General features: G+C 43.9%; 1 pseudogene; it reads left to right on the forward strand.

Annotated features, from left to right (window-relative positions):
- The first annotated feature begins 8,396 nt into the window (after positions 1-8,396).
- Positions 8,397-8,513, forward strand: LOC116155517 (U6atac minor spliceosomal RNA; annotated as a pseudogene).
- Positions 8,514-17,955: the final 9,442 nt, after the last annotated feature.

Here is a 17,955-nt window from a genome sequence, read left to right on the forward strand (position 1 = left end):
CTGTAAAATGTAACACACAACAAAGAACCTTGGAGGCCATCCAGTCCAACCAGCTCATTCTACAGATGAAGAAATTGATGAAGGAACTGAGGCTCAGAGAGGCTGAGTAACTGGTGAATGGTAACACAGCCTGTCTGTGTATCAGCAGTGTTTCAGTAACAAGGCTTCTGTCTTGCAATCTTTCTTGACAGGCTCCCTTTCCTCTGGATAACTGATAGGGAAGAAAACAAGATCTCTCACATTCCAGGTTTCCACCCTTCTCAAATGACCTCCATTAATTTCTGGGCTGTGAAGAGATGTCAATATGCCAAGCCTTGAAGCTTGCAGCCACCAAAGACATACAGAACCTGAAGCATTTTTGTCTCAAGCCCCTGAGCCCTGGCCAGAGGCTCAAGGCAAAAAGCCAGCAAAAAGCCAGCTGGGCTGGGCTGGGCTGATCTGGGCTCTGGGTCTGACTTGGCCATCGTCCTGAGCAGAGGCATCCAGCAGAGAGGAGTTTGTAGACCAGCTGTAACCCTGCTGCAGGTAAGGCTACACCCAGATGCAGGAAAAGCTACAACCAGTGTCCTCAAGGTATTGGCTTTTCTGGCAAAGCTAGATTTTCTTTACTCTGGTCCCTGCTGACACAGTGACAACCTAGAGACTCATTATGCCTGAAGCAAGACAGCCACATAGCAGAAGCATAAACCTAGACAGGGCAGAGAAGTGACGGAATATAGCCCAGCTCCCTAATGCAATCTGGCATTTGTTACCTGGGAGGATGTCTGGCTCCTGGCCTCCTGGCCTTCAGCATCAACCTGGGGCAGGTGTGTTCTCTGCACACCTGGAGCATACCCAGGTATTAGCCGGCCAGCTCGACCTTCCACTCCTAGAACCAGAAGGGAGTTTAGAGGTCATGCATTCAGCCCCTGATTTTACAGGTAAATAAATGAAGGCCTCAAAGAAGGTCAGTGATGGTCTAAGGCCCTGGAGAAGTTTGTAGGAAAAGTCAGCATGAGGATTCGGTTGGGAGGTGGCGTGTATAGAGAGGTGGACACACGTGCACACGCACACATGTACACACAGCATTATGTCATTTTAAAGTTTACAGAGTTCTTTCACATACCGTCAAGGGTGATGCTCACAATAGTTTAACTCATCAGGCACAGGTTCTGGTGACAGACACCGGCCCACAGCCCTACAAACAGAAATACATCCCGCCCTCTCGACACCCCTGAGAAGTGGGCTCCGTTACTCTTTCCATCATACAGATTAGATGGAGGCTCAGAAAGACTGATATTTCTCCTTGTTCACACCTTAAGTAAGACTTGTGTTTGCTTGTTTGCAGATTACAGAAATAGCTTAAGCAAAAAGGAGGTTTTATGAGGAGAACTCCAGGGTGTCTCACAGACTCCCAAGGCAGGATTCCTGGGTATTACCCAGGGCCTCCCCGGCCTGGCACCAAGACCTGCAAAACCACCCACAAAGAGCCTGGGCCAGGACTCCTGCACATCTGCCTCTTGCCCGTCTCCTGCAGGCCGCCCTGCGCTGCATCTCTGGGTACTTCTTTCCAGTTTTGCTCACTTCTGTTTCATGTTCTTATAGTGACTCCGAGACCATGTCCAATCCCACTTCCCAGAAGGAACCTGATTAGCTGGCTCAGATCCCATGCCCACCTCTGGTCTAATTAATGTAGCTGAGGGGACAGGGTCGCATTATCTAACAATCGCTACCAAAGACCCTTCCCACTGCGGGGCAGCTGCACAGACAGGGGTAGCAGTGAACTGAGCAGATTCCCCAAAGGTCGTCTGTTATGGTCACACAGGACACACAGAGCCAGTGCTCAGACCCAGGGACTCTCAGAACAGAATGCCTTCCCATAGGACCACTAATCCCTCTGTTCCCAAGGCCACGTCCAAATACATGGCTGCTCACGCTGCACTAATCCCTGGAAGCCAAGGGACTTCCCTGCTACCCTGGAAGGATTTGGGCCACGGGCTGAGATTCAATACCAGCTATTCCTGCACACAGATCAGGGGAGGCCCCCTGATTGGTTCCTGAGGGTACTGATGCAATTAGACAGAGAAGCAAAGGGAAGATAAAACCTGCCTTCAGCTGTGGAGCCCCCGCTTCCTGCCTGCTTCTTGTCCTCTTGTCTGAGCCCTCCACTGGGGGCCCTAAAAGTGGTGGCTGACTCCGTGGGGAGCACTGCATGGGGCCATGGCAGGTGGAGGAAATCTCTGCAGGGAACCTCAAAATTAAAGGCGTGTTCAGAGGCAGACAGGAAGTTAGGGTCATGGAGCCAGAGAAGGCGGGGACAAAAGGCCAGAGCTGATACTGAAAGGGCAGTGGGTATTGCCAAGAAAAGAACCCGAAGCAGGAGGAGAGCAGGGAACGGGTGCCGGGCACACTGCTGGACGCCTCCCTGGCCCTGAAGGACCATGGCGGGATGGAGCGTGGGACACACACATTGTAGAAGGGAATGGAAACCAGTCCAGTCTCTCTGGAAGCAGGTGGGCAATAAGTATTAAAAGTCTTTAATGATAATAACAATAATAATAAAGGTATATTTACCCCCAGAAAACCCACTGAGGTAGTTTTTCCACTGCCTAGAATAGAGCCTGACACATAGAAGGGACTCAGTAAAAACCTATTTAATGAATCACTGGATGATTGACGTGCATAAAAAGAGATGTAAGCAAGTATGTTCAGTACAGGAGCAAATTAGAACCACCTGAAATGCCTATGCCTGCCATAGGCACTAGGTAAGTATGGTAAGTCTTATAAGAGAACACTTCATGGATACTAAAAATAATGGCATTGAAGTATACCTATTGATTTGGAAGAATATTCTCAATATTTTGTTGGGAAAGAAAGCAGGATAAAAATAATGCTATTTTATGGAGAGAAAAACTTTTTGGGGGGCTTTTCTTTTTTTATGTAAGTATAGTTGCCTTACAATGTTGTGTTCGTTTCAGGTGTATAGCAACGTGATTCAGTTATATATTTTTTTCAGACTGTTTTCCATTATAGGTTATCACAAGATATTGAATCTATTTCCCTGTGCTATGAAGTAAATCCTTGTTGCTCATCTATTTTATACATAGTAGTGTGTATATATTAATCCCATACTCCTAATTTATCCCCATTCCCTCCCTTTCCCCTTTGGTAACCATAAGTTTTATTTTCTATATCTGTGAGTCTGTTTCTGTTTTGTAAATAAGTTCATTGGTGTAAATTTTTAGATTGCACATGTAAGTGATATCATATGATATTTGTCTTTCTCTGACTTGTTTCAACGAGTGTGATACTGTCTAGGTCCATTCATGTCACTGCAAATGGCAATGTTTCATTCTTTTTTATGGCTGAATAATATTCCATTATATATATATACATGTATGTGTGTATATATATACACACATACCACATCTTTATCCATTCATGTCAATGGACATTTAGGTTGCTTCTGTCTTGGCCATTGTAAATCGTGCTGCTATAAACATTGGGGTGCTTGTATGTTTTCAAATCAGTGGGGGTTTTCTAATTTAAAAAAATGTTACTGGAGGTACTATGGATTGAACCCAGGACCTCATGAATGCTAAGCACGTACTTTACCATTGTGTATACCCCAAACCATTTCAAATGAGTGTTTTTGTTTTTTCTCCAGATATATACTCAGGAGTGGAATTGCTGGATTATATGGAGTTCAATTTTTAGTTTTTTAAGGAACCTCCATACTGCTTTCACAGTGGCTGCACCAATTACATTCCCACCGACAGTGCACAAGTTTCCCTAAGAGAAAAACCCTTTAATGTATGCACAAAGAAAAGTTAATAATGCATGAAAATGCTAACAATGGGAGACAAGATTTCAGATCATTTTAATCCTTTCTCTTTTCATTTATTTCTGTCTTCTAAAATTTCTGCCATGACCGTGTGTTACTTGTATAATTAAAAATAATAGGAGAAAAGAAAGTGACATGGGAAAATATCTCTCATCAAAGAAGAATGAAGTTAGGCCCAGGGGGGATGCATACAAGTAACCAATCAGCAAATGATTTCAGAGCACTGGGTGTGTGTGGTTCGGCTTCAGCAAGGACCGAGCAGTGTCAAGCCAAGTCCCTGCCCTGCAGGAGCCAACAGTGTGAGGGCAGCAGAATCAGGGGAGGGTGGGAGACAGCTGCAGGCTCGTGCTGAGACTCTGGTGACATGAGGGCCAACGGCAGTCTTTTGCTTCCTGTGACCAGGGATCAACCAAGACAAGGTCGGGGAGGGCTAGGGATGGGGGTACCTGGAGACCATGAGATGCAGCCAGAACCAGGGAGAACCAAAACAAAGGCCAGGAATGAAGGAGGAGAGCCAGGAACATCAGTGAGAATTGAGTTTAGCAGGGAAAAAAAAGTAAATCCAACCGTGTCTAGGTACTGTGTTAGGGGCTATGTTAGGATCCAGGTGCCAAGGTCCCTGTTTCCACAGACTGACAGTCACGGGGATGGGGGTGGGGGTGGAAATTGACTGATCAGTCAGTCAATAAACAAACAAGGCAAGAGAGATACCCGACCGTAATAAGCACTATTCATTCTTGAGCCTCATCGAGATATTCCCATTGTCTTACTTCAAACACTAAATGTCATGGGGAAAAAAAATAATATAATGAACATCCTCATACTTCTTACCTACATTCAACTGTTCTTAATATTCTGCCAAGTTTGCTTCATCTATTTTTCTGTTGCTGTTTTTGTTGTCGATGTGTCTTAAAGCACAAACAGGATGACATTTCACCCCAAAATACTCCAATACACGTCTCTAAAAACCAAAGACAGTCGTCTACTTGGTCACACTGCTATCACACCCAACACAAATCATAATAATTCCTTAATATAACCAAATACTCCGCCTATGCTCAAATATATAAATTGTTTCTAAAACTTTTTTTTTTATTGCTGGTTTTTCAAAGTAGGATCCACTCAGCATCTACTCATTGTGTTTGATTATCTCTCTTTTTAAAAATTTATTTATTTTACATCATCTTGCGGGGGGGAGGTAATGAGGTTTTATTTTTATTTCTTTACTTTTTTTTTCTTTAACGGAGGTACTGGGGATTGAACCCAGGACTTCGTGCATGCTAAGCATGTGCTCTACCACTGAGCTATATCCTCCTCTCTGAAGTCTCTCTTTAACATCTGTATCTACATCTCATCTACATCAACATCTGTATCTATACCCAGATCTCCATTGTCAGAATGATTGCTCCCCAAAGCCATGTACCCAGAAGAGGACACATTAGAGCCAGACCCAGCCAAAAGAAACCCAGGCTATTGGCAAGTAGCAAATTCTGTGGCCTGGTCCCCTCCCATCCACTAGTAGGAGGTGACCTGAGTATGAGTGAAATCTCTAGCCCTGGAGAAAACTAAACTATACTCTATGTGTGAGTCAGCCCCATATGAGAAGGACTGGTGACCCTCTCTCCCCTCGCCTTTCTTGGCTAGTTCAAAGAGGCAGGTGGGTGTAATGGAAGAACATAGGTAGAAAGGCCTCAACTCTGGCTCCCTGACAGTGGAGCAATGCAGCCTTGGGCAAGCCATTTCATCTCCTTGAGCCTCAGTTTCTTTACTTGTGAAATGAAGATAATAACCACTTGTGGGGCTGCTGTGAGGGTGCAATGAATTAACTTACCCAGCATGCCCACCCATCACAGTGCTTGGATTCTCTGTAAAGCTTGGAGCAGAAATTGGTGCCCAGTTACCAAACTCAGTTCCTCTTCTTCGTGAAGACACAGCCAGAAGACGATTCCCAGGCTCCCTTGTGGTTAGGCGCAGCCCTGTGACCAAGATCTGGAGGTGGAATGTGAGAAAAAGTGTGCTGTGCAAGCCACCCCCAGGTTTAGCCCAGAAAACCTTCTATGTCATGGGACCATGGCAACCCTTGAAATGACCGGTTGAAACCAACAAAACCTCGATGTATCCGGATCCCTGAATGACCACATGGAGTGAAGCCCTTGCCGTCAATGAGGAATGTCTGATTTGGACTTTACATGCATAAGAAATAAACCTTTAGAGTGTTTTTAGGGTTTATCTTTCACAGCAGCCAGCTTTGCTTTAACCAATCTAAAGCTCTATGTTGAAGATGAAGCCATTACTTAGAAGGAAAACCTAATAGGTTTGGTTTAAACCATGGTGGCTTTTGGAAAACCAAATAAGGAATCAAACAACTGATAGGAGAGACATTTAAATTTTAATATTGTATTCCATCAAACTTATGATAGTTTTTCAAAAATATTTTTACATCTCTGAAATAAGGTTGTGTGTTGTCATCGATGGCATCTCAAATAGTTGGTGGCCAGGAGATAGTCATGATGTAGTTGCCACTGATGGCATGTGCACAAACTTGGTCATAGCTCCCCATCTTGTCCTTGTGTCCCTTGAGCTTTGGACACAATTAGCACCACGGGTGTTGGTTTAATCGCCACTTACAATGTCTTCAGAAAAGATTCCATGCTGGTTTGGCACTGAAATGAAAAGTTATTGTGGACTAAAGAGGCAAAGAAACAGAGCAGCTTAACATATGATAAAAATCTATGTCTAAATTCAGAGAGCTCTTTCCATATGCATAAAATGAAAATTCTATATGATAGGAAAGCTTTGTGTCATGGTTTTTAAAAAATGCATCAGTAAATAAATGCTGGAGAGGATGTGGAAAAAAGGGAACCCTCCTACACTATTAGTGGGAATGCAGTTTGGCACAGCCATTGTGGAAAACAGTATGGAGATTCCCCAAAAGACTTAAAAATAGACTTATCAAATGACCTAGGATTCCCACTCCTGGGCATATATCCAGAGGGAACACTAATGCAAAAAGACACCTATACCCCAGTTTTCAGAGCAGCACTATTTACAATAGCCAAGACATGGAAACAACCTAAATGTCCATCAACAGATGACTGGATAAAGAATTTGTGGTATATTTATACAATGGAATACTACTCAGCCATAAAAAATGATAAAAGAATGCCATTTGCAGCAACATGGTTGGCCCTGGAGATTGTCATTCTAAGTGAAGTAAGCCAGAAAGGGAAAGAAAAATACCATATGACATCACTCATATGTGGAATATATTTAAAAAAAAGACAAATGAACTTATATATAAAACAGAAACAGACTCACAGACATAGAATACAGACTTGTGGTTGCCATGGGGGGCAGGGGTGAGAAGGAACAAACTGAGAGTTGGAGATTTGCAGATACTGACTGGTGTATATAAAACAGATAAACAAGTTCATACTGTACAGCACAGGGAAATATATTCAATATCTTGTAGTAGCCCATGGTGAAAAAGAATATGAAAATGAATATATGCATATTCATGTATGACTGAAGGATTGTGCTGTACACCAGAAATTGACACATTGTAAACTGACTATACCTCAATAAAAAAAAAATGCGTCAGTAATGGTGTGGTTTACAATTGATGGGTGCCTTAGATCTGATGACATTGTCAATACATCCAAACATCAGTGATTTTAACCAAGGAAGAGATCCAGTGTAAATAATAATGATAATATATTCACTTGCACTTGCCAAGAGTCAAACGCATGCCAAGAAGCTCTGTGCTTTACTCACACTGTCTCATTTCATCATCATAAGAACCCTGTGAGGTGGTTACTCTTATACATGATTGCAAATCGTCCTAAGTGCTGGATAGGACAGCAACAGGGTGCTCTGAGGAGGAACATAATTCAGACTGGGAGAGGGGGAGGAAGCAGAGAGACCTGAAAGATAAGAGTAGGTAGCATTTATTGAGTATTTACCATGTCCCAGGTATGACTCAAAAGTTTATTGTGTTCACTACCTCAGTTTTCACAAAAAGCCCAAGAGTGTTATTATCAGCTCCATCTTACAGCGGAGGAAATCAAGACAGGGACAGAGAAATTAAGTGACTTGCTCATAACAACTCAGCTAATGAGTAATAAGCCTGGGATTTGAACCAGAGAAGTGAAACTCCAGAGCCTGAGCATCTTACCACTGCCGTGTCCTCCCCAGTGGTTGAAACGAGTGTGTCTCCATTTTACCAGTAAGAGCAAGCCCTCAGGGAACTGGTTACACATACAAGCTCCAGAGCCAGGCTCCCTGAGTTCAAAGCCAGGCTCTACAACTGACCAGCAGGGAATTTGACCTTCCCAAGTCTCAGCTTCTTCATTTGATGTGAAGATTAAATGAGTTAAGACACATATAGTGCTTAGATCAGAACCAGAATGTAGTAAGCCCCCCGAACGGTAGATAACAGTATCTTTAGACAACACTCCCAGTAACTCAAAGGAAACTTGAGACTCGGGGAGGTTTATCGATTTGTCAAAACCTACCCATTTCAAGAATGCAATCAGGATTCGAACCTCAGTGTCTTCACTCAGAAGCCCTTGCAGCGCTGGGTGAAAGGACAGGTTACCACTCCCCTGGACAAGGATGGGAGAAGCCTTGACAGCACACATACGGTTAAGGCATTGCCACCTGCTTTGTGGCATTTCATCCCACCATCTAATGTTGTTTAGATTCACAGACATAGAAAACAAACTGGTAGTTACCAAAGAGGAAAGGCAGGGGGGTGGGATAAATTAGAAGTTTGGGATTAGCAGATACAAACTACTATACATAAAATAGATAAACAACAAGGTCCTATTGGTTAGCACAGGGAACTACATTCAATATCTTGTAACAATCTATAATGAAAAAGCATATGAAAAAGTATATGTATAGGGGAATCACTACACTGTACACCAGAAACTAACACAACATTGTAAATCAACTAAACTTCAATTTGAAAAGAAGAAGCCATTGCATTACCTGACGCAGATGCCTGTTAAAGACGAGTCAGTGGCTTAGATCTTCATTCCTGAAGGTTTCCAGGAAAGGAGATTCTACTAACTTCCAATGTGATGTCTCATCTTAACATCCCAAATCCCACTCAATAGAAAGGCTCTCTCATGGCCAATCTGGATTTCATCTGTTTTATTTTAAGGTCAATTTCCTCTTTGGGAAGGAGAGACAATGGAGGCTTCGCCAGTCCATTTCTTTCTTTTATATGTTTCATTGGCGGTACTTCACATTTCCTCACTGATGGAGAGAAGGCAGGGAACATTTAGAGCCTGGCACCAAGTAGGTGCTCGACTGAAGAAATGTGTGGCGTGCAGAACAGCTTGGTGGTGTCAGAGGCGGTGGAGGAGGGGGGCGAGAAATGGATGAAGGAAGTCAAAAGGTACAAAATTCTAGTCACACAATAAATAAGTCATGGGAGGGACTGTGCAGCATGTTGACTATAATTAATAGTACTATTGTGTATTTGAAAGTTTCTAAGAGAATAGATCTTAAAAGTTCTCATCACAGGGGAGGGTATAGCTCAGCAGTAGAGTGCCCGCTTAGCATGCATGAGGTCTTGGGTTCAATCCTCAGAATCTCCACTAAAAAATAAATAAATAAACCTAATTACCTCCCCCTCTCCACCAAAAATAAGTAAATAAAATAAATCTTGAAGTTCTCATCAAAAGAAAAAAAAAATATTTGTGACTATGGGTGATGATGGATGTAAACCAGACTTACTGTGGTGATCATTTCACAATATGTACGAACATCAATCATCATATACATCTGAAATCAATACTGTAAGTCAAATACATCTCAGTTAATAATAGTAGGAAGAAGAAAAGCAAAAGAATGTGTTTTACGAATGAACAATGAGTGAGAAAGCAGTTGAATGATCTCAAAGGCCCCTCACAAATCAGACAGACTCTATGCACCTCACTCCTGTTCACCCAGCCCACTTTCCTTTGACTCCCATTTCTTAACTCCGCTGTTTCTCAAACAAGGGCGTAGCAAGGGCATTCTGAGGATGCTGTGGAGTTGAGGTGGCCTTGGTATGGGGTGACACCCTGAGTTTCCTCATTCCTCACTCCTTTGGGCCAGCTTTTGACCAGAGGGTAGAAATGGAGATAACTGTGTGTGTGTGTGTGTGTGTGTGCGCGCGCTCAGGAGGGGGTGCTGAGGTTGAGGATGGGCAGGTGGATGACATGTGACTTACATATCCTTACATGCCCTTACACACATCCTAACAGCCTGTCAAGGTCACGGGTGTTACAGACAGAGGAAGGCTGGGAGCCCTGCTGAATATTCACCGTCAAGATAGGACACCTGGGCCTAGGTTCCGAATAACAGAACCATCTGAATAAGCATAAAGAAAAAAGAAAGGCATGTATTGTTCATGTAACTTGGAATTCCAGGGGTGGTGCTGGTTTCAGGTGTGAATCTAGACATTTAAACGAGACTTCACCTTTCCTCTCTTTCTCTCTCTCCCTGTTCTGGTGCTTTTCTGTGTTTGATGGTACTCTCTCCTCAGAAGGCAGGCTTTCTCCACATGATGGCTACTGACAATCCTCAGCTGACAGCCTTCCAGCTACAGAGAGCTCTCGCCGTTATGACTGTGTTTAAGCTGGGAGCAGTGGGAAGGACTTGTCAGGGGGAGAAAGCTGGAATTGTTCCCTTTTGTCAAAAAAGTCAAAAGCTTTCCCAGAAGCCCTAGAGCAGGCTTCCTCTCAGGTCTTATTGGCAAAAACTGAATCACATGGGTACCCCTAGCTGCAAGGAAGTCTAGGAAAGTGGGAAACGGGGATGCTGTTGGCTTAGATGTATCATGATCCATTGCCTGGGGCTGGCTACGTGGTCACCCTGAACAAAACTGGGATTTCTTAAGCCAGGAAGGAAGAAGACTAGATTGGGTAGGTAATTAATGGTGTCTACCACAAGAAGATGTCATGAGGCAACCTGGCCCGATCACATAAGAAACACAGGGAGGAGAAGCTTTGTAAAAGAAGTAGAAACCTAGCTAGACAGAAACAACTTATGTGCACATTAGAATTGGGGAGCAAGGAGGTGGAGGCCAGGAAAAGAGGTGAATCAAGGGAGGTGGGCATGGCCCCAGTGGAGAGGACCAGCCAACTGTGGACAGCAACTGTCAGGACATTTCCTGGAACATATGATTCTCACCAACAGATATTCTGCAGCAGATGTTCAACAAATACAGAGGATGCTTAGTGAGCAAGGAGCAATTTAGAGATCTCACTACGCAGAGAGTCTGAGTTCTTTCCATTGTGTTTGTTCAGTCCCCACCATTCATGCTCCAAGGTGAACCCAAACCAAAGCAACAAAGAAGTGATACCACTGGGGCACCAAGGAGAAACATGCTAGAACATCTTCAGTGATTTCCTATCACCATGAACTCAATCCAAACTTAACAGTGTGGGATAAGTAAGTTATATTTATAGAATGGAATACTACTCAGCCATAAAAGAGAATAAAATAATGCTATTTGCGGCAACAGGGATGGACCTAAAGATCGTCATTCTAAGTGAAGTAAGCCAGAAAGAGAAAGAAAAATGTCATATGATATCACTCATATGTGGAGTCTAAAAAAAAAAAAAAAAAGACACAAATGAACTTATCTACAAAACAGAAACAGACTCACAGACATAGAAAATAAATTTATGGTTACCAGAGGGGACAAAGTGTTGGGAAGGGATAAATTTGGGAGTTTGAGATTTGCAAATGTTAGCCACTGTATATAAAAATGGGTTTAAAAAAAAATTTCTTCTGTATAGCACAAGGAACTATGTTCAATATCTTATAGTAACCTATAATGAAAAAGAATATGAAACGGAATATATAAATATATAAATATATATATTTATATATATATATAAATACACAAATATATATATATTTATATATATATATAAATACACACACACACACACACACACACATGACTGAAACATTATGGTGAACACCAGAAGTTGACACAACATTGTAAACTGACTATACTACAATAAAAATAAAAATAAAATAGACAAAAACACTACAATAAAAAGAAAAAAAGACAAAAAAAAAAACAATAAAAAGGAAAAAACTCCCTTCACAGTCTGATCCCACTGTCCTCTCCAGCTTTGCCTCTCACTCTGCTCCTCCTCCGTCCTTTTGCTCCAGCTCCTTCCTAAATCCAGTCTGCACTTTCTGATGCTAGGTGTGACTTCTCTGAGTCTGTTTCCTTTTCTGTAAAATGGAAAGCTACTCCGTCATCAGGTGTTATGAGAATTTGAAAATGAGATAAACCACGTGAAATGCACAGAATCCTGCCTGGCACACAGTAAGTGCCCAATACCGGCCAGCTGTCCTCAGCCATCAGTCCCTGTTTTGAAATCTTAACAAACTTGATGTACACATTATTGTACTTAGGCATCGCTTCCTTGCTGTATTCCTCAATGAATATGTCAAGACGGCGAGCCTCTCGAAGCCCAGGGCAATGTGCGTGGCTACCCTCTGCTTCTCGTTCTTTGCAGTGGTGTGGCCAGGACACAGCTGTTCTCGAAGAGTTCCCCCAAGATGAAGGAAGCCAGCCTGACAAGGGATGGAGAGTATCCGTCCAGGACATGTCGAAGAAGGCAGGGCCAAGGTGGGCAGAAAGTCAGCCTCCAGGGCTGTGGGGCCGCACAAGGAAATGGAGCCCACCCACAATTCCACCACGGAGCTCTTAGGAAAGTCAGACGAATTCGTTCACCAAGAGCGTGTGGTTAGGGCCTGCAGCCAGGCATCTCCCCTCAAAAGGCAGGAACCTGCCAGCATGAGGAGGTGAGGCCTGAGTACCACTCGCCTCCCTTCACGGCCCATCAGCAGTGACTCAGCAGGAAGCCAGCCAAGGTCTGAGTCACTCTCTCCCCTACCACCACGCCCAGGGTTTTCCTCCAGGGCCTTGGAAGGCTGCTAATAGCTGGAGGTGTAAATCTTTGGTACCTGGGTCTACCCAGGCCAACGAAATAAATCTTTCTTTAACATAGCTTCATATTTAAAAGCATAAGCTCTGGAGTTAGACTGGTTTGGTGAGAAGCCTGGTTCTGCCTCTGATTTAACATGCAGCAAGTTTCTTAGACTCTCTGGCAACAGTCTGCCCATCTGTAAATAGGAACAATAACAGAACCTCCCTCCTAGAAGTAAAAGAGCTTCGAACAGTATGTTGAGAGGGCTCCTCTAACACACCAGGCCTGGTCCCACCTCAGGGCCTTTGCACTTGCTACTTTCTCTGCTGAGAATGTTTTTGTCCCAGGTGGACAGCTCCCTCACTTAATTGAGGTCTTTACTAAATATTCATTTTCTCAGTGAAGCCTGTGATGGCCACCCTATCTAATGCCTCCTCCTCCAATACTTCTTACTTTGTTTCCTACTTTTTCTCCTTAGTACTGATCACCATCTAATACACTGTCTATTTCCATCATGTATCTCCTCTTTTGTCTGCCTCCCTCCACCCACACTGGAATTCAAGTTCCATTTTTTTCTGATTTCTTCACTGCTGTATTCCCAAGACCTAGAAAACCGCTGACACATAGCAGGTCTCAAGAAACATGTGGAATGAATGGAAATGAAGGTCAGCTTATTCACCATTATGTATCACCAATAATTATTGTCATCAATAAAGATCACTAGTAAATCATCATTACTAGCCAAGACATGGAAACAACCTAAATGTCCATTGACAGATGACTGCATAAAGAAGTTGTGGTATATGTATACAATGGAATACTACTCAGCAATAAAAGAGAATAAAATAATGCATTTGCATCAACATGGATGGACCTGGAGATCATCATTCTAAGTGAAGTAAGCCAGAAAGAGAAAGACAAATACCATATGATATCACTCATATGTGGAATATTTTAAAAAGACACAAATGAACTTATTTACAAAACAGAAAAGTGACTCACAGACATAGAAAACAAACTTATGGTTACCAGGGAGGGAAGGGGGTGGGAAGGGATAAATTGGGAGTTCAAGATTTGCAGATACTAACTACTATACATAAAATAGATAAACAACAAGTTTATACTGTATAGCACAGGGAACTAAATTCAATATCTTGTAGTAATCCATAATGAAAAAGAATATGACTGAAACCTTATGCTGAACACCAGAAATTGACACAACACTGTAAACTGACTATACTTCAATTTTTCTTTTAAACGTTAAGATTTTAAAAAATCATTTAAAAAAATCACCATTATTATCCCAATGCAGTGAGAATCAGAGAAATATTCAAAGTTTTAACACCACACGAGATGCTGCAAATCTGCTTTGGTTCATTTATACTTGACTAAATAGACTCTCAGCTTGGAGACATCTTCTGTTAGGGTAGAAAACTCCGTTAGCCACAGGACTGGGCAGACGGCCGGCCAGTAGTGTAAATACATGAATCAGACGGGGCCAGGAAGGAGTGGTGAGAACCCAGGAAGCTGGGATTGCAACCCCCACCTAAAGGCATTTAAATTCAAATTAAAAAATAATCTCTACTAACTGAACACATCTCCAAGCTGCCATTTCCCTGATTCCAGACTCTGACTGTAGATTTATCTTCTCACCCATTTGATCTCCTTCGTTGTAAAATATCCAAATATTGACGTTGACCCAGACCTCTGCATTCTCCCACCACCCCGACGTCAAGATCCCAGGAGGGCTTCACGGGTCCCAAAGTCAGCTCCAATCTCAGCTGCCCTTTTGGGGGCTGCTTTGCAGCCCTTTTAACTCTCCCAAATTTCAGCTGGGGGCAACTCACCAGTAACTCCCCAAAGCCTAGCAGAGCTCGAGCGAATGAATGAAGGGGTGTCTGGGTGGTTCGGAGCAGTCACGGTACCTTCCTAGTCTCCATTACTCAATCTTCAAAAACCTCCCAGGGAGGCACCTAATGTCCAGTTGGAATCTCTCTTCAGGAAGACTATTTCTCCCCAGCTCCCAAAGGGTAAAGGGCAGTTAAAAAGATGCAGATTCACATCATTAAAGAGAACTCAATGCACTCCTCTCCATCTGTGGAGAGATTGGGGTGACCCCACCCTCCTCCCCAAGGACAATGGGCGGAGACTTGCCTCATGTTTGTATAAAGGCTCATCCTGGTGAATTTCCCAAACAAAGAGAGACAGCTCCAAAAGTATGGAGCCTTTACTCCTAGAAACGGAAATTGCCAGAGCCCTCCCTCCCTCCCCATCTCCCCCCACCCTGCCCCCTCCCTAAATCCTGACCCCGAGGGCATTTTCTCATTCAAAAAGAAGAAAGAGTTAAGCCCCACACACACATACACCCGCACACACCCAACATAAGTTGGGGAAATGGAGCTTAGACTGGAGTTCTAATCTTCACTGTCTATGTGACCCTGAAGTTCCCTGAGGCTTTGCCTTCTCATCTGTGAACTGAGAAGAAAAATCAAGTGACCTGATTGGGTCCTGGGAAGATGACATGTGAGCCCACCTCCTCCTGATTTAGACTCCCCACCCCCCAAGCTTAGCCCACATTCCTCTCAGTAGGAGTCTCTCTCCTCACTCTCCCTCTCTCTCCCTCTCTCTCTCTCTCTCTCACACACACACACACCAGCTCCCCAGCCCAGCCCCTGAGATGCAGACTCATTAAATGTTAGCTATTGCTATTATTATTGCTATTTAGATTCACTCCGTGAGCGGGAATGGGGAGCCAGGACACCCAGCCCACAGTCTGCTGGCAGTGCCCACCTCCACCCTACCTCTCAAAGCAAAGCACTTTGAAGAGCAAATCCAACGTGACAGGTGCCAGTCTATGCAGCAGATGAGAGCGGCACCACTTCAGTATCAACCGAGCATCTTCTGCCCACTGGCTCAGACCTGCTGTTACTAACCCCAGACCTCCACCCATCCCAGCCATTCCCCTGCAGGAGTCATTTTGATAGGAGTCTTCAAAGATCACTGCTCTGTAGGCCTGACAGTTCTTCCTCTTTCTCTTTGTCATTGACACCACAGCCCTTGATTGACAGCTAAGCCTTAAGGGCCTCAGAGGGCAGTGCAAAGATGTAGAAGTCCCAGGCTGCTTACGAATACAAGCTTGCTGCTGACCTGCTCTCTAAACCTCAGGGAAGCAACTTCTCTCTAAACCACTGGTTTCTGATCTGCAAAGACAGGAAACCAACATCCATTCATGGCAACCAGGTATTTAAACGCATGTTCAGGTTGTTAATTCATTTGATCTGAAAAATGGAGTCGGACTGTGTAATTCCTGGATCCCTTCTAGGAAAGGTTTCCATAGTGCTTTCAAAACCACTCCAGCTCCTCGTCCAGGGAAAGGGCTGTGACCTCACAGAGAGCACAGGATATGAAGCCAGGCCGATCTGGGTTTAAATCTCTGGTCTGTCACTTCTCAGCCAGGCTGACATTGGGCAAGCCTGAACCTCAGTTTCCTCATCTGCAAAATGGAAGTGATAATATCTCCCTCACAGGGCTGCTTTGAGGATGAAATGAGATGGGTGTGTAGGAGCCTAGCGCTGCATTTAGGACCCAGGAGGGCTGCCGTGTGGGTTCCTGCCTCCTTCCCTAACTACTCAAAGATCTGAGGATAAGTCTTCATGCAAATCATTTATGCTAACTTTTGAAGGCTTTTTTGGGTTTGCTTTGTGAGAAGGAAGCAGAAAGTTGTATCTAACTGTCTAAAAGAATGCCGATGACAGAGTTTCATTTCTACAGCCTGCGCTCCAAGCCAGGGTCGATGGACCGCAGACCCTAGCAAATCAGTCTCCCCCTCAAGGCTCTGCTGCTCAAGAACAAATATATTTCATTCAAAAATTTTTAAAATTTTAATTGTGAAAGTTCCCCTTCACTGTGCCAGGTGCAGTCTAGAATCTGGGTCACTTTCTGGGAGAGGCCCTCTTTGACACCCTCCCCACCAATGTGTGATTCCAGGTTCTGTCCCTCCTCTGGCCACTCCCCATTCCCTTTCCTGCTTTGCTTTTCTCTACAGCACTTATCACCGCAGAGCAAACACACCCCCACACACAGCTTACCGGAATGTAAGCACCGGGAGGACCCTGGCTTGTCGGGGCTGTGTTCACTGCGGTGTCTCCTGTGCTGAGAACAGGACCTGCATTCGTAGGCTAAATAAAACTAACCAAAAATTTGTGGAAAGAATGAATCTGAGCCTGAGCTAAAGCCAAGCTGGCAGGTAGGGCCAGGTAATAAAATATCACGTGAGCCTCTTGTCTCAAAGTTTGCAAGACCCTCTCACTGTGTTTCTTTGATCTTATAAAGAAGACTGTTTCTCTGCATTTTCTAGGTGAAGAAACCTAACACAGAGACATGAAGTGTCTTTGGAAAAGAAAGCAGCTCTCCTAGCCTCCTGGCCTCCTGGCCCTGAGCAGGTCCCTTCCCTTCTCTCATTTCATGTTTCCTTTTCTATAGAAATGACAAGATGTGGACTGGTTCCCTTTTAGGGCTAAGACATTTAAATTCTTAAATCCTATGACCTGACTTTAAACCCTTAAAGACCGACTCAAACATTACCCATGAACCATCACTGCAGACTCAGGATAAGTTGAAACCTCTGTCCATCTGATTCCGTTTCTAGTTTTCTTTCAGCCCTCACTCCACCAGGGGACATTCCGGCCGGGTCAGCTGAGACACTCAGACAAAAGCAGAGTCAGTTCTGTATAAGGATGAGTTGCGGAAGTTATTTTTCTCATATGGTCAATTTATTTAGTTTAAAAAAAAATGACTCTGCATTTGCCTGGGTTTCCACTAGTCCCCTAACGGTCCCTCTCCAGGCTCTCCTCTCCAATCCATCTTACACACTACCTGGAAACTAAATGAACAAGCCTTGCTTTCAGGAAATCAAAAACCTTCAGTGGCTCCCTACTGCCTACAGAACGCATTTGGCAGGGGTGAACCTACCCTTTGAGGCCCTCCTTCATCCTGTCCTGATCCTTTCTAACCTACCTCCCCACCCCACTCTGCTTTGTTGCACCAGAATTCTCTCCTCCAATCAACTCAGCCCATTCATTTGTTCATTCAGTAACCACGTATTACATCCCTACTGCGTGCCAGGCACTCGCAGCTCTGAGCGCTGCTATGATGACAAGACAAGTTCCAGTCCCCAAGAAGAAT

Source organism: Camelus dromedarius, chromosome 12 (genome assembly GCF_036321535.1).
Source record: "Camelus dromedarius isolate mCamDro1 chromosome 12, mCamDro1.pat, whole genome shotgun sequence".
NCBI classification, from domain to species: Eukaryota; Metazoa; Chordata; class Mammalia; order Artiodactyla; family Camelidae; genus Camelus; species Camelus dromedarius.